Here is a 13510-nt window from a genome sequence, read left to right as displayed (position 1 = left end):
TTTGAGTAATCTAAAATATATTTTGATTTGTTTAACACCTCTTTGGTTACTACATGATTCCATATGTGTTATTTTATAGTTTTGATGTCTTTACTATTAATTTGCAATGTAGAAGAAATAGTAAAAATAAAGAAAAACCCTTGAATGAGTAGTTGTGTCCAGACTTTTGACTGGTAATTTATTTGTAATGTTTAAACAGGACAAATCTGAGGGGGCACGTGCCCCTGTGGCACCTATGGGCAGGACACCACTGGCATGGACTATAGCCAGGTCCACTGGGGGAACAAGTGCATTTTCATAAAGAGCATGCTTTAAAGAATGAGAGCAACGTATTTTTCCTTTAATAATTTCACACTTCAGACATAGCCTATCCATTTTAATGACAATATTACCATGATGATGTTTTTAACTTTTAGGAAATTCCACAGGCTTTATTTAAATTTACTTTTCCATCTAAAACGTGGAAAATGTATGCTGCACAAAGGGTGGACCAGTTGCTTTGCAGATAGGTGATGCGGGACATACGGAGTCGGATTTGAACCCAGACCTAATATTCAACATCGCATTAAAGAGTGGCGAAATAAGTGGCAACTGATTCGACGCTGTTCATGCGTGCTCTAATTTTAAAACGCTCCCTTTTTAGAGGAGGGCTGGTCCATTTCAGCATTCAAAATCCTCAAATAAGTTTTCGCCGGGTTGTGAACCACATTTCCCTGACTTTAACTCACTTGTCTCGGTTGAGGAGACCCGGATAATGGGGTGTAAAGTTGTTTGAATTGAAAATTTGTTTCGGTGTACCTTATAAATTCATACCTTTTCTCACTCGACCGCCTCAGAATGAAACTGTCACTCTATTCGATTTTCTCTGCTGTTGAGCGCATTTAAGCACGAGCTCTATTTGTGAAGTTCATTCCTAGGCAAATGTATTCAGGGAGCGTTCGAGATGAATAGCGCGGCGTGTCAGCCGCCCCTAATTGGGATTAAGGCACTTAAAACAATCAAAAAATGACAGGAATTCGCAGGTTTCAAAGAAGTCAAACGCTTGTCCTTCCAGCGCACTCAGAGCTTTATGTTTAGGCAATAATTATGAAAAATTATGGCATTTTTTAAATGTTTTGTGTGGAATAGCCTATGTCGCGTATGCACGTTTTTCGCATGATGTGTATATGTGTTTTAGCCTTCTGGCTTCTCATATGCACTATATGTAAATCTTTTTAATTTTAATTTCAGCATTGGCTGCTTATCAAAGGTAGGACTAAAACACATTCATCAACAAAAGTTGCACTCACTTGCTGCTGTCTGCTCATTTAAAAAAAGATCACCACAAATTATATTAGGAAAATAAAATGTTTCCATGTATATATTTTCAAGATTTTCTTATTGCGGAAATACTAAAGGATCTCAATGAAGGTATAGAGGAAGTGAAAATAATATCATATATTCTTGGAATTGTTAATCAACAAGGAACGTGCATTTCAGTAGCCTACATATTTTATTATATTCTCATAGGTCTAATTGTTAGTTTAGTTTGCATAGGCCTACATTTGATTGATTTGACTGACATTCATTTCTTAATTTATCGTACACGACTATTAACAACCGTTTTAATGTTGTGTCTGTCAAGCTTATAGCCTAAATTAATTAATCAATAGAAAAATCCATGACGTCAATTGTTAAGGCATCATTTGGGGAGAAATATGAGTATTTACACAAATATAAGTGGGATCTTTATTTTTCATTCACAATGAGGACGATCTTCCTTGCTCGAGTAACAACTACAAGTAACAACTGATAAACGTCAATATAGCTGACCTTTTCTCTATTAAATATATTAGGCCTACATGGAATATTATATATTTCAATTGAACATGCACGTGTCAATATAAGGGATGTAACAAGGCCTATTTTTAGGATACTCAAGTATTTTGTCTACTTCAGAGAAATTCGATAAATGTCAAAGTGCCTTTGCTTTTATTTGTCTATTTTTCAGACATTTCTCAAAGCCGGTCAAATTCGGGGGACTTTATTCCAATAGCATGATTTATAGGCCTTATAACAAAATGAGTGCAGGAACTTTGCATAAGTATAAGCTACTTCAATTGACTAGATTTAGTCTACGTTTTCATTGCCGTTCTACACAATAACCAACTGGTTGTTAGTGGACTAATATTTATTTTATGATATTTATACTGAACAAAGCTATGAAAGCAACATGCAACAATGTAAAATATTTTACTGAGTTACAGTTCATATAAGGAAATCAGTCCATTTAAATAAATTCATTAGGCCTTAATCTATGGATTTCACATGAATGGGAATACAGATATACATCTGTATGGTCACAGAAACCTTAAAAAAGGTAGGGGCATGGATCAGAAAACCAGTCAGTATCTGGTGTGCCCACCATTTGCCTCATGCAGTGCTGCACAGCTCCTTCGCATAGAGTTGATCAGATTGTTGATTATTGCCTGTGGAATGTTGCCAAGTTCCTCTTCAATAGCTGTGCGAAGTTGCTGCATATTGGCGGGCACTGGAACAGGTTGTCTTAAACGTCAATCTAGAGCATCCCAAACATGCTCAATGGGTGACCTGCCTGGTGAGTATGCAGGCCATGGAAGAACTGGGACATTTTCAGCTTCGAGGAATTGTGTTCAGATCCTTGCACCATGCAGCCGTGCATTATCATGGTGAAACATATGAGGTGATGGAGATGGATGAATGGCACGACATTGGGCGTCAGGATCTCGTCAGGGTATCTCTGTGCATTCAAATTGCCATCGACACAATGCAATTGTGTTCGTTGTCAGTAGTTTATGCCTGCCCATACCATATTCCCACCGCCTTTGACATCATCAAACGCTCTCCCACACGTCGCCATATTTATTTACATTTTTTAATTTTACATTTATTTAACTAGGCTAGTCAGTTGAGAACAAATTATTATTTTATACAAGTGATCTGTGGTTGTGAGGCGGGTTGTATGTACTGCCAAATTCTCTAAAACGACGTTGGCTTATGGTAGAGAAATGAACATTCAATTCTCTGGCAAAAACTCTGGTGGACATTCCTACAGTCAGCATGCCAATCACACTCCCTCAAATGTTGAGGCATCTGTGGCATCGTGCACATTTTAGAGTGGCCTTTTATTGTCCCAAGCACAAGGTGGACCTGTGTAATGATCAGCTTCTTGATATGCCACACCTATCAGGTGGATGGATTATCTTGGCAAACGAGAAATGCTCACTAACAGGGATGTAAACATATTTGTGCACAACATTTTTGAGAAATAAGCTTTTTGTGCATATGGAACATATTTTATTTCAGCTCATAAAACATGGGACCAACACTATACACGTTGAGTTTATATTTTTGTTCAATATATATTCTGCCTGTTTAATATGTTCGATTTTGAGCAGACGATGGAATGTGCTTGACAGAACCATGGCTAGCTCCGGTTTGTGCCTGCGCCACATCAACGCATCTTGACGCAGAGGTCACTCGCAGGCCTCTGGCTCCTTCTTATGTCTTAATTATATTGATAATACACTGCATCCCGTCATTTTGATGAAGGCTATTGTTCGCTGTTTTTCTATTTCGCAAGTCGTCCTACAAGATCCGAGTCTCCTTTAGGTTGGATGCACATTAAGTAGCGAACAAAATAGAATCTAATGACATGAATCAAGGCCAATCAAAATCGAGAGAACGTCTGTCTGGCTCTTCCTCATTAGAGCGCGGGATTGACAGTTCTAGGTTCAAATAATCTCCTGTTCGCTTCTACATAGAAACAACAAGAGAGTGAGAGTCCTGTATACTGGATATTAATTGCGCCTGTGTTTCGATGGGATGAGCTTGTGGAAATGATGACCCAGGGACATAGGCGGCTATTGATTAATTCGAAATATTCCTACATTATCTCGTGCATGATCCTGCATCATCCTGATAATTGCTGCATTAAAATGATTTGAGCTGGATTAGAACCCATAGCCTACACATATCCTACATTCGTATTTTACAAATGCACTTGCATCTTACTGTAGACCCAGCAGGTTTTTCTTTGCGCTTGGCTACATATTAAGTAACATACCACCAACTCTGAAATTGTATTTACAACAATATAAATACAATTAGACCCTCCCCTAAATGATCCAAAAATGCTACATATTTTCGTTCATGATCACAAATCACTACATTCACAAACGGCGTAATAAAATACACATTGAGAGAACAAAGTTGAGTATAAAATAAAATCACATCGAGAGAACAAAGCTGAGTATCGACCTCAGCTACCACAGGCCTTGCTCTTCAGATAATTGGTATATTTTTATCTAATGTATATTTTTCTTTAGAGAAACAGAATGAGAGAGATGCATTGAGAGGTAAACACCATATATTATAGATTTTCTTCTATACCCATAGGCCTGAAAACCTTTTCAACTTCTCAAAAATCTTCAACATTTGAATTAGATTTCTCTTTTGTATTAAATACAAATTGACCTAAATTCATGGCAAAATATTCCTTATTATCCACAAACAGCAGCAAGTGTTTCTTTTCCTTCACTCCCACATTTATATTTTATAGGTTTTGAGGAATGGCAATGTCAAAACACTCCCTGCCCGTAGCCAACCAGCCAGAGTCTCAGTTTATCTTGAACACAACTAGGTGAGTGAGGTCTCCCAGATCCACTGACGCTAAAATTCAATTCAATAACACAAGAGCGCAGGTGCATTCGCATATATGACTAGAATCATGATACTATTCTGATATAGTACAACCGTTATTCTAATCTCAGTTGTGCTGTATTTGCGTGGATTGGTGTTGCATGACCTTTAGATGCTCCGATCTGCCTCATGTCCACTGTGCTGTTGGTCCTCTCCATCATGGGACGCAGACTGTGTTTGGCATGTGCTGACGAGACCCAATCACTCCCGATCAGTGGTAGATAGAAAAGGTGTGGATATGGATGGAATGGGGACATGGGACGCCTGTGTGCCTTCGCTTCGCTGCAAGACCGAAGCTTTATGATGGCCCCTCGAGAGGATGTCAAGGGTGAAGGACCCCTCAGGTGACTCTCTATCTTTACTCATTCCTCACGTTACCTCTCCTTCACTCTCTTTTTGCTCTATTGCACCCTACCTCTCCACACGCTCATACAACCTGTAGGCCTAGTGTGCAGCGCAACGACCACCTCATATATTCAATGTGAGTGGGAGAACGAGTGTGAATTTGTGTAACATGGAATGTGTGTAATTTAACCTCTCCACGGTACCATATTGATTGTGGTTTTCATTGTGCCTTAGGGGGATGTCACAAAAGCTTATATGGAAATGTGTTTCAGGGTAACATTTTCTATGATTCATCGTGCACAAAAGCATTATGTAGCCTAATAACTAAACCAAACTAGACATAATGTAATGAATGAAACAGCAGACACAACAGGAATTGATTGCTGAGAGCTTTATTTGCTGCTTGTTGAGTAGCTGTGTAATGCACACAGAGGTTCTGAATATGTGGTTCAAAGGCACATCACAAGAGCCAAAAGGGTACTACTTGACTAGGTTGCAGGGTCATTCATGGTCTCATGTCTTGGTCAAAGGTCAGAGACCAGACATGAGCCGTCAGTGCAAAGCTCCAGGGGCGTGAGGGGTTAAGGGGTGAGAGAAGGTTACATGGTCATTCACGCCTATTCCTCGTCCGAGTCATCGGCAGCGCCAGAGATTATGTAGGTTTGCTCCGTTGTGTCGCTTTCCAGTGTCTCATCCTCTGATTTAACTGTTCTAAGGGAAGTAAAAAAATGAACTGGTTGAATAAGTTTCCTTACAAAGACACAATGTGAAGAAAAGGTTTTCTAATGTGTTAAACTGTGTTAAATATTCTGACCTAACAATGTTCTGTCCTAACAATGGTCAATGATAAGCCTACATTACTCTCATTATTGTTTAAGTGCAGGTTACTTTTACCTGATGAGCACCGTCCTCCTCTCCGTCATCTCCACTGCCTGGTCCTCGTGGGAGTACTCCATGGAGGCGCCGTACCCATATTCACCTGCACCATTTCCCATGCCTCCTCCATTGCCTCCAGGACCCATGGCTCCAGCACCCATGCCTTTAGCACCATTGCCTATAGCACCAATTCCTCCACCATCCATGCCTCCACCCATTCCTCCAGCACCTGTGCTTCCAGCTCCTAGGCCTCTAGCACCCACACCTCCAGCACCCACGCCTTTGGCTCCAATTCCTCCAGCTCCCATTCCTCCACCACCCATGATTCCAGCTCCAACCCTGCCTCCAGGGCCATGGCCTCCTGCACCCATGCCTCCTGCACCCATCCCTCCACCTAAGCCTCCAGCTCCACCCATTCCTCCACCACTGCCTCCAGGTCCAATGCCTCTAGCCATGCCCACACTCATCCCAGCACTCATGGAGCCTGAGCTGCTACTCATTATGGACATGGTCCCAACCATGGTTGTGAGTCGCAAGTCCTCACCCTCAATCAGCTTCCTATGAAAACAGAGAAAAGCTGTATCAATGGATTAGAATCAAGAATATGACATTACCACAAATACACTCTTCTAAAGGTTATTTACATGCTCTATATGATCCTATCTAAATCCATTGCACTAAACCTGGCACCACCTGAGTGGTACCTCACCTGTAAGTTGTGATCTCAATCTCCAGAGCCATCTTCATGTTCAGAAGGTCCTGGTATTCACGCAGGTGCAGAGCGATTTTCGACTTGGTGGATTTCAGCTCCTCCTTCAGGGCCTCAATTCTTGCCTGTGACGTCAAAAGAGCCAGCTTGAGTTTGCACCTTAGTAGGCTACAGATGAAAGGTTCAACACCAACCATACATATGCAGCCTACTTGGATTTGAACTGTGTACAATCAATTCAGATATTTTTAATGGTTGAGTTCTGTAGTAAACCGGACTGATCGAACATGCTCACCTGAAGATCCTCCAGCTCTTTCTTGTACTTTTCCCGTGCTTCACGAACTTGTGCCTCCAGAGCCTCATTCTTGGTCTTCAGAGCTTCCAGGCCACGCTCTTTGTTTAGGATCTTCAAAAGGTTAGGAAAAATACAATAAAAAATGCATTATTCAGTCACATTTTGATTGAGGCATTTTGATTGTCCATTTCCATAGGCTACAACTCTTATTTAGATTTAGCCTCAGTAATAATAGTTCATGTGTCACATTTTACAACCATGTAGGAATATCTTAATCAAATAGCCTAACTTACATCCTTCTTGGCGCCAGAAACTTCTTCCCTGACACTTCGAACCATATCCAAATGTTTTGTTGTCTTGTTGTTCAGGTCTTCAAATTTACTTTTATACCAGGAATCCATTTCCTAGAACATTTAGAAACACATATTCTGGGGGTCACGCCTTGAATTGAATGACTGCTGTATGTATACCGTCCAGTTAATTATAAATAGGCCTAGGCCTACCTGTAGATTATTTGCCGCAATTTCGTCATACTGAGCTTGGATTTGTTTGAGAGCGCCTGAGAGGTCGGGGGAGGTCATAAGCGCTCTGGGCTGAGGAATGGGCAGCATATATCATTTTCAGTAGCTCTTCAATTTCCTGAGAAAGAAAAAAAGGTTCAATTAAGTCCAGTGTAATACTATTTTGGGGTTTATATGGTCCCACCACCAGTGTTGTGTTGATATTTTTGGAGTTAAAATGACACTAATTGGAGTAAATATCCAACTCTCATAGTTGCTTAAATTGAATTCCACATATTGAAAAACACATATTGAAACAATATAAACAAATCTACCTGCAACAGAGCATGCTGGGAAATATGACAGCGGCCCCTCCCACATATGTGGATAACTCCATAGATTTAACTGCCTGTCTCTGGTTGGACTCTCTTAATGGAGTTAAAAGTACTCCATCCCAATGAACTCCCGTTATCAACACAGGAAGAATATCACTCTCTTGAGGGTTAAGATAACTCCTAAGAGTGAATTTAACCCACATTTTTTAAAACACTGATTACAACTATCCTTGATTTACTGTTTAGCATTTTGTCCATTAGCTAGAGTTGGTACAGGTCTGTCCAAATCAATCAGTGCACGCTATACGGGACCTACCTCTTTGTGCACCCTCTGAAGGAATTCAATCTCCACCTCCAACTGCTCGAGCCGTTTCTCCAGGGTGATACGCTGAGAGGTGGCTCTGTCCACATCCTGAATACCACATAGCGGCACACAATGGCGTCAATGGCACTTTAATGTTTATTAGGCAATTTTGCTAAGATTATAAGGTGATTAAGCAACCTCTCACCGGACGGAATGCTTCTATCTCCATCTCGACCCGCCTTCTCAGCTCAACTGCCTCCTCGTATTTGACTTTGGTTATCTCCAGTTGACCTGCCATGGCCTCTTTACCGGCTAAAGCTTGGTCCTGTAAACCAAAACACGGATGAACCTTTATTGGGGTATAAAGGTAACAAGCCGATAATAAATGATAGGCTGTGTCAGCCGTGTCACCATATTGGACACATTCTAATTGTCACTCTCTTCCATTCTTTCTCCCTCTCCTCCCATGTGTGTGTGTGTGTGTGTGTGTGTGTGTGTGTGTGTGTGTGTGTGTGTGTGTGTGTGTGTGTGTGTGTGTGTGTGTGTGTGTGTGTGTGTGTGTGTGTGTGTGTGTGTGTGTGTGTGTGTGTGTGTGTGTGTGTGTGTGTGTGTGTGTGTGTGTGTGTGTGTGTGTGTGTGTGTGTGTGTGATTTCTGTTTTCTGCAAGGTAAACAAGAAAAACAGGGATAGTGATGACGTGTGGATGAAGCCATTCCGTCTCACCCGCTGCCTTCTCATCTGATCTGCAATCCTCTTCAGATCTCTCAGCTGATCCTCATAGAGTTTGCGCAGGCCCGACGGCTTCACGAACCGGTTCTGGATGCCGTCAATCTCCATCTCCAACAGCTTGTTCTGCTGCTCCAGGGACCGAACCTTTTTAAGAGAATGACAATGGCAGGGTATGAATTATCATCAAGTTCGCCAGGGCCCCCCACTTGAATATGCTCGCTGCCCAAATAAGTGGGAATAATGAGCGCCTCCGTCTCCACAGCCAGAAGGCGCGTTTCAGGCCTGTATGGCACACTCAAGCAAGCGTAGTCTAATCAGACAAATTCCATCAAATAAACATTGTTCCCCTACGTTAAGGGCGGCAGAATATCGCACAGATGTTAAAGAATATTGGCAGTGGCACTGAGGCAATGTATCCGGCCAGAATCTACACACAATTGCACATGCATGTGTGAAGAACAGATATGTGCAGGATGTAGCTTACTAGAAAGTGGGCTCTCTCTAATTAGAAAAGGCACTAAACAACAAGTTCATCCCCATATGTTGCGTGAAGTAGTCTGTGCGCGCACACCTATCCAATAAGCTGTTTGGATAGCCTTGGCACCTTGTGTGTAAGCAAGCCTGGTGAGTGCTTACCTTCTCAATGTAAACAGCAAGTCTGTCGTTCAATACGACCATCTCCTGCCGCTCACCACTGCGTGTGCTGAGGAATTCTTTGTTCTCGGCAGCAGATGCGTCCAGGTCCACCGGGGCCCCGTTGCCATAGCCCACACATGCCATGGTTCCCACATTCCCGCTAAAATGACAGACAGTCAACATTCACCGCTTGACCTGGAGATAACTGACGTCACTTTGTTATTCTGTGAACATCAAGGCATAACGTAAACATTCAACGTTTTAAAGGTTATTGCCACTTGCACGTCATATCACAGCCACATGGTTGATCGATGGCCTGTCAAATAATATTTTATTAATTTCCAGGTGCCACATTTGTTCCTACTCTGATGTCAGATGCAAAAAAAAAATGTTTTGGCTGCGCTGAAGAAGTCTATATCCGTCCGCTAATACAGGACTAGTAAAGGCCAGTACTTCTGTGATTTAAAAAACTAAATGTATTTGTATTTGAGTGTTTAATAGCATTTATAACTTGAGTCTGATAATTATCTGACAATCTGATAGCCTAATACTTGCTTGATATAAAGTATGGTTTGCAGTTTCTTGAAATACTTTGCAAATGCAACCTATTTCTACGTGAAAATTGAAATGGTCCATTCATTAATTGTACTATTCACGCTTATCCAGAGAAACTTACTGTAGTGAGTGCATACCTAGTGCATACCTATTCCTACTTTTTTGTACTGGTCCCCCCTGGAAATCAAAACCACAACCCTAGCATTGCAAGAACATGCTGTACCAACTGAGCCACATCATCACACACCACTTGATGTCTCAGTGTACTCAATTACTGTATTGTGCATTGTTTTCCTTCATGGTGATGGAAAGTCTACAGGTACACACCTAGATGACCAGCCAATACAATAATGTACATTGACATTAACTGGTTTGTAAGGATGGTCATTTAATACTTCTCAAAAAGTGGTTGTTTTCCATGTTATTTGATGAAGAAAAATATTTTATTTGATGTGGATGTTTTGTGCCTTTGCCTATGACTTTGCACCTTTTGATGTAAATGTTTGAGGACAGGGTTTTGTTCTTTATTGATTCCATTAGAATGACAATCACAGAGAAAGGGAGAGGGCAGCAACTCTTACAATTCCATCTGTTGAATCCTTCAAAATACTGTCCTTAATTATATGACACTCTTTTAAAAAACATTTTTTTTTTATACAAAGCATCATTTATATATATTTTCTTTAAATTCTGACTTTTCAGCACCCGCAGCTATGGCCCACAGCTGTTACAAATTAAAATAATACATTTGAATCAAATTCATTTTGTTCTCATGGATATGAGCTATTTGCTATTTTGAGGTTTTTGAAATGTATTGAATTTAGTCTCTTACAATGTTTAGGCCTCCCTACTTGTGTATTTATTGATACCTAAAACCTACAATTCACAATAATATAAAGAGTTGTACATTATTTAGATGCCAGGCCTGTAGGCTAAGCTTTATGTAGAAAATTGACATAGGCCTTACTTTTTTGACAACTAATAGTTTCTCTATTAGTTTTAATCAATTGATGCCTTCGAATTGCATCAAATATACCTTTAGAAATAGGCTAAAGCTGCACAATAAGAAACAATTAAAACTGTGGTTTGTGTAAGAGAGGGGGAGGTGGTGGATTATACATTGTCTGTGGTTCCACTATCTATAGCCTCAGAAGAGCAGTAAGGGCAGGGGAGGTACATACACTGTTGACAGCAACATATAATTTATCTTGTACTGTAATAATTGCATGTATTTTGATGGTAATGTAACACGAGTAGTTTTCTGTAAATTCACAAATAGAATACTTGTGGTGTATCAGCAGTGTGTAATCTCACATGATCTATTTAAGATGTCACCTATGTTTTATCAACTGTATCTATATAACCTCCATTACCCATTACTATGCCAAACCGAACCATACTGTGCCGTACCGGGCTTGAACATTTGAGTATAGCCACAGATGGAACAATGAACCGGATATTTCACTGGATGTATAAATGTGTAGCATCCAGTTAGCGTTTCCACTCACTACCAAATATGGTGATGAAAGGGAAAGGGGGATACCTAGTCAGTTGTCCGCATTTAACCCAACCCTATTGAATCAGAGAGGTGCGGGGGGGGGCTGCCTTAATCGACATCTACGCCTTTGGCGCCCAGGGAACAGTGGGTTAACTGCCTTGCTCAGGGGCAGATCTATCAAGGCACTACATGTAGCAGTTCCTTCTGTCATCAGGAGGTGAAACCGGTCCAGCGTAGGTGGACCACAAATTCAGGACTTTGATGGAGAGACTTGAGTAGTTGCCTCACCTGTAGCCACCTGCTCAACGAGATCCAATCCCTCCCAGCTGCATGGGCTCAGTCTCAAAGCCAGAGGGGAGATGGTTCCTGCGGAGCAGGGAAACACCGTTGATGACAGGCGAGAGCAATCACAGGCTTTACCTTGTCAGCTCAGGGATTCGATCCAGCAACCTTTCTGTTACTGGCCCAACACTCTAACCACTAGGCTACCTGGGAGAAGATGGAGAGATGGATTTGGGCAGACATTCTGCACATTTTCTCCTCGATGAAACATTTGATCTTAATACAGTTTTCTGTTTCCAAAACTAGAATCTGTAACAAACAGAGTAGACCACGTTTGGTAGACTTTATCTTTTGCCAAAGTTTCTAAAAAAAATGGCATTGTTTAGAAGGAGTGCAAGGGCCAATTGAGTTATTACACATAGGGACTTCAGAGAGTAGGCATTCCCCAACTGAAATAAATGCTCAAATGCACCAGTAGGATCTCGCTAGTTCATGCTTGTTCTGTCCACTATAATTAATTTGCTCCCATTGGAAACGGCAGGCTGTGGTCTATCTTGGGTTAGTTATAAAGATCTTTGCTATAGCCCTCGCAACTATGGTGGAGGCAGAACCATTCCAGCTCAGTGCAGCTCAGCTTGGCTTAGTTGTGTGAAAAGGCTGTTAGTGTACAAGGTGTACAGGGTGGAGTAAGCGTCTTACCCAGCCATGCGGGCGTTACGTGAAGTGGAGACGGTCCTTCTGCCCATGGTCTGGGCCTGCATTCTGCTGGCTCCGGCACTGGGCGAGTAGTTGGCTGACTGGTGGCGGTTAACTCTCAGGGTTGGTGATGGGCTGGACACCCTAACCTGGTAGGAGGATGAGCTGCTGAGGTCCTCAAAGTGGCGTCGGTAGGACGAAATCCTCTCAGGGCTGCGACTCATGTTGGCGGCTGCTCGGGTTTGCCTATGTATGGGTTCTCTAGAGGTGGTCAGTCTTCACCTATGGGACCTCTGCTGCTTTTGTTGTACACTAGCTCCATCGCCAAAGCATTTTATACTCCACACGGCCTGGCTTAGCCCAACCCAAAAACATGGCCTGGCCCAACCCAACTCATGAGCCAAGAACTCTGGAATCTCTAACCTCAGCACTACACTGGGCCAGACCTGCCACGACATTCAGACATCTGCCAGCAACCTGAGAGGATCTGAATAGGGACTATGGAACAGAAAGGTAGATAGAACAGAGGCAGCACTAGCAGGGCCCATTAGGCAGTAGGCACGCGCAGCAGCAGTCACTGATGTAATCTGCTCTGATGTGGCAGGGGGCTTTAATTGCACGCAGAGCACAAGGGGTGACCCGATGAGGTCAGGCTGGCTTCAGAGGGACAAGGGGCTGCCTGAGATTTGACATAAATTAGTACTTATGACTCTGGTCTGTTTTTTTTTACATTAAATAAAGGATATGCAGAATGTTTTTTTGTTGAATTAACTGCTTGAGAGAGAATCAGGGAAAATGAAGAAGCAGGGGGGTTTATCTGAAGTTCACGCTTGATGTGGCAGAAGGATGTGAATGGAATAAACGGTAGTCTGGTCTAGACAGGGAGTAGCTCCTACTACAACACCTATAAGGCCACTCAGCCGGTCAGGGCGTCAGCAAATAGACATGGTCCTGACAAGATACTGCCTTCCTTGACCCTAAACCCTCATTGGTCACTAACAAACCAAACTCCCCAAACATATTCACAAGCA

General features: G+C 41.9%; 1 pseudogene; it reads right to left on the bottom strand.

Moving 5' to 3' along the window:
- Positions 1-5681: 5681 nt before the first annotated feature.
- On the bottom strand, positions 5682-12703 carry LOC123997275 (annotated as a pseudogene).
- Positions 12704-13510: the final 807 nt, after the last annotated feature.

This window comes from Oncorhynchus gorbuscha, linkage group LG15, assembly GCF_021184085.1.
Source record: "Oncorhynchus gorbuscha isolate QuinsamMale2020 ecotype Even-year linkage group LG15, OgorEven_v1.0, whole genome shotgun sequence".
NCBI classification, from domain to species: domain Eukaryota; kingdom Metazoa; phylum Chordata; class Actinopteri; order Salmoniformes; family Salmonidae; genus Oncorhynchus; species Oncorhynchus gorbuscha.
This window is presented reverse-complemented; position numbering and strand designations above follow the sequence as displayed.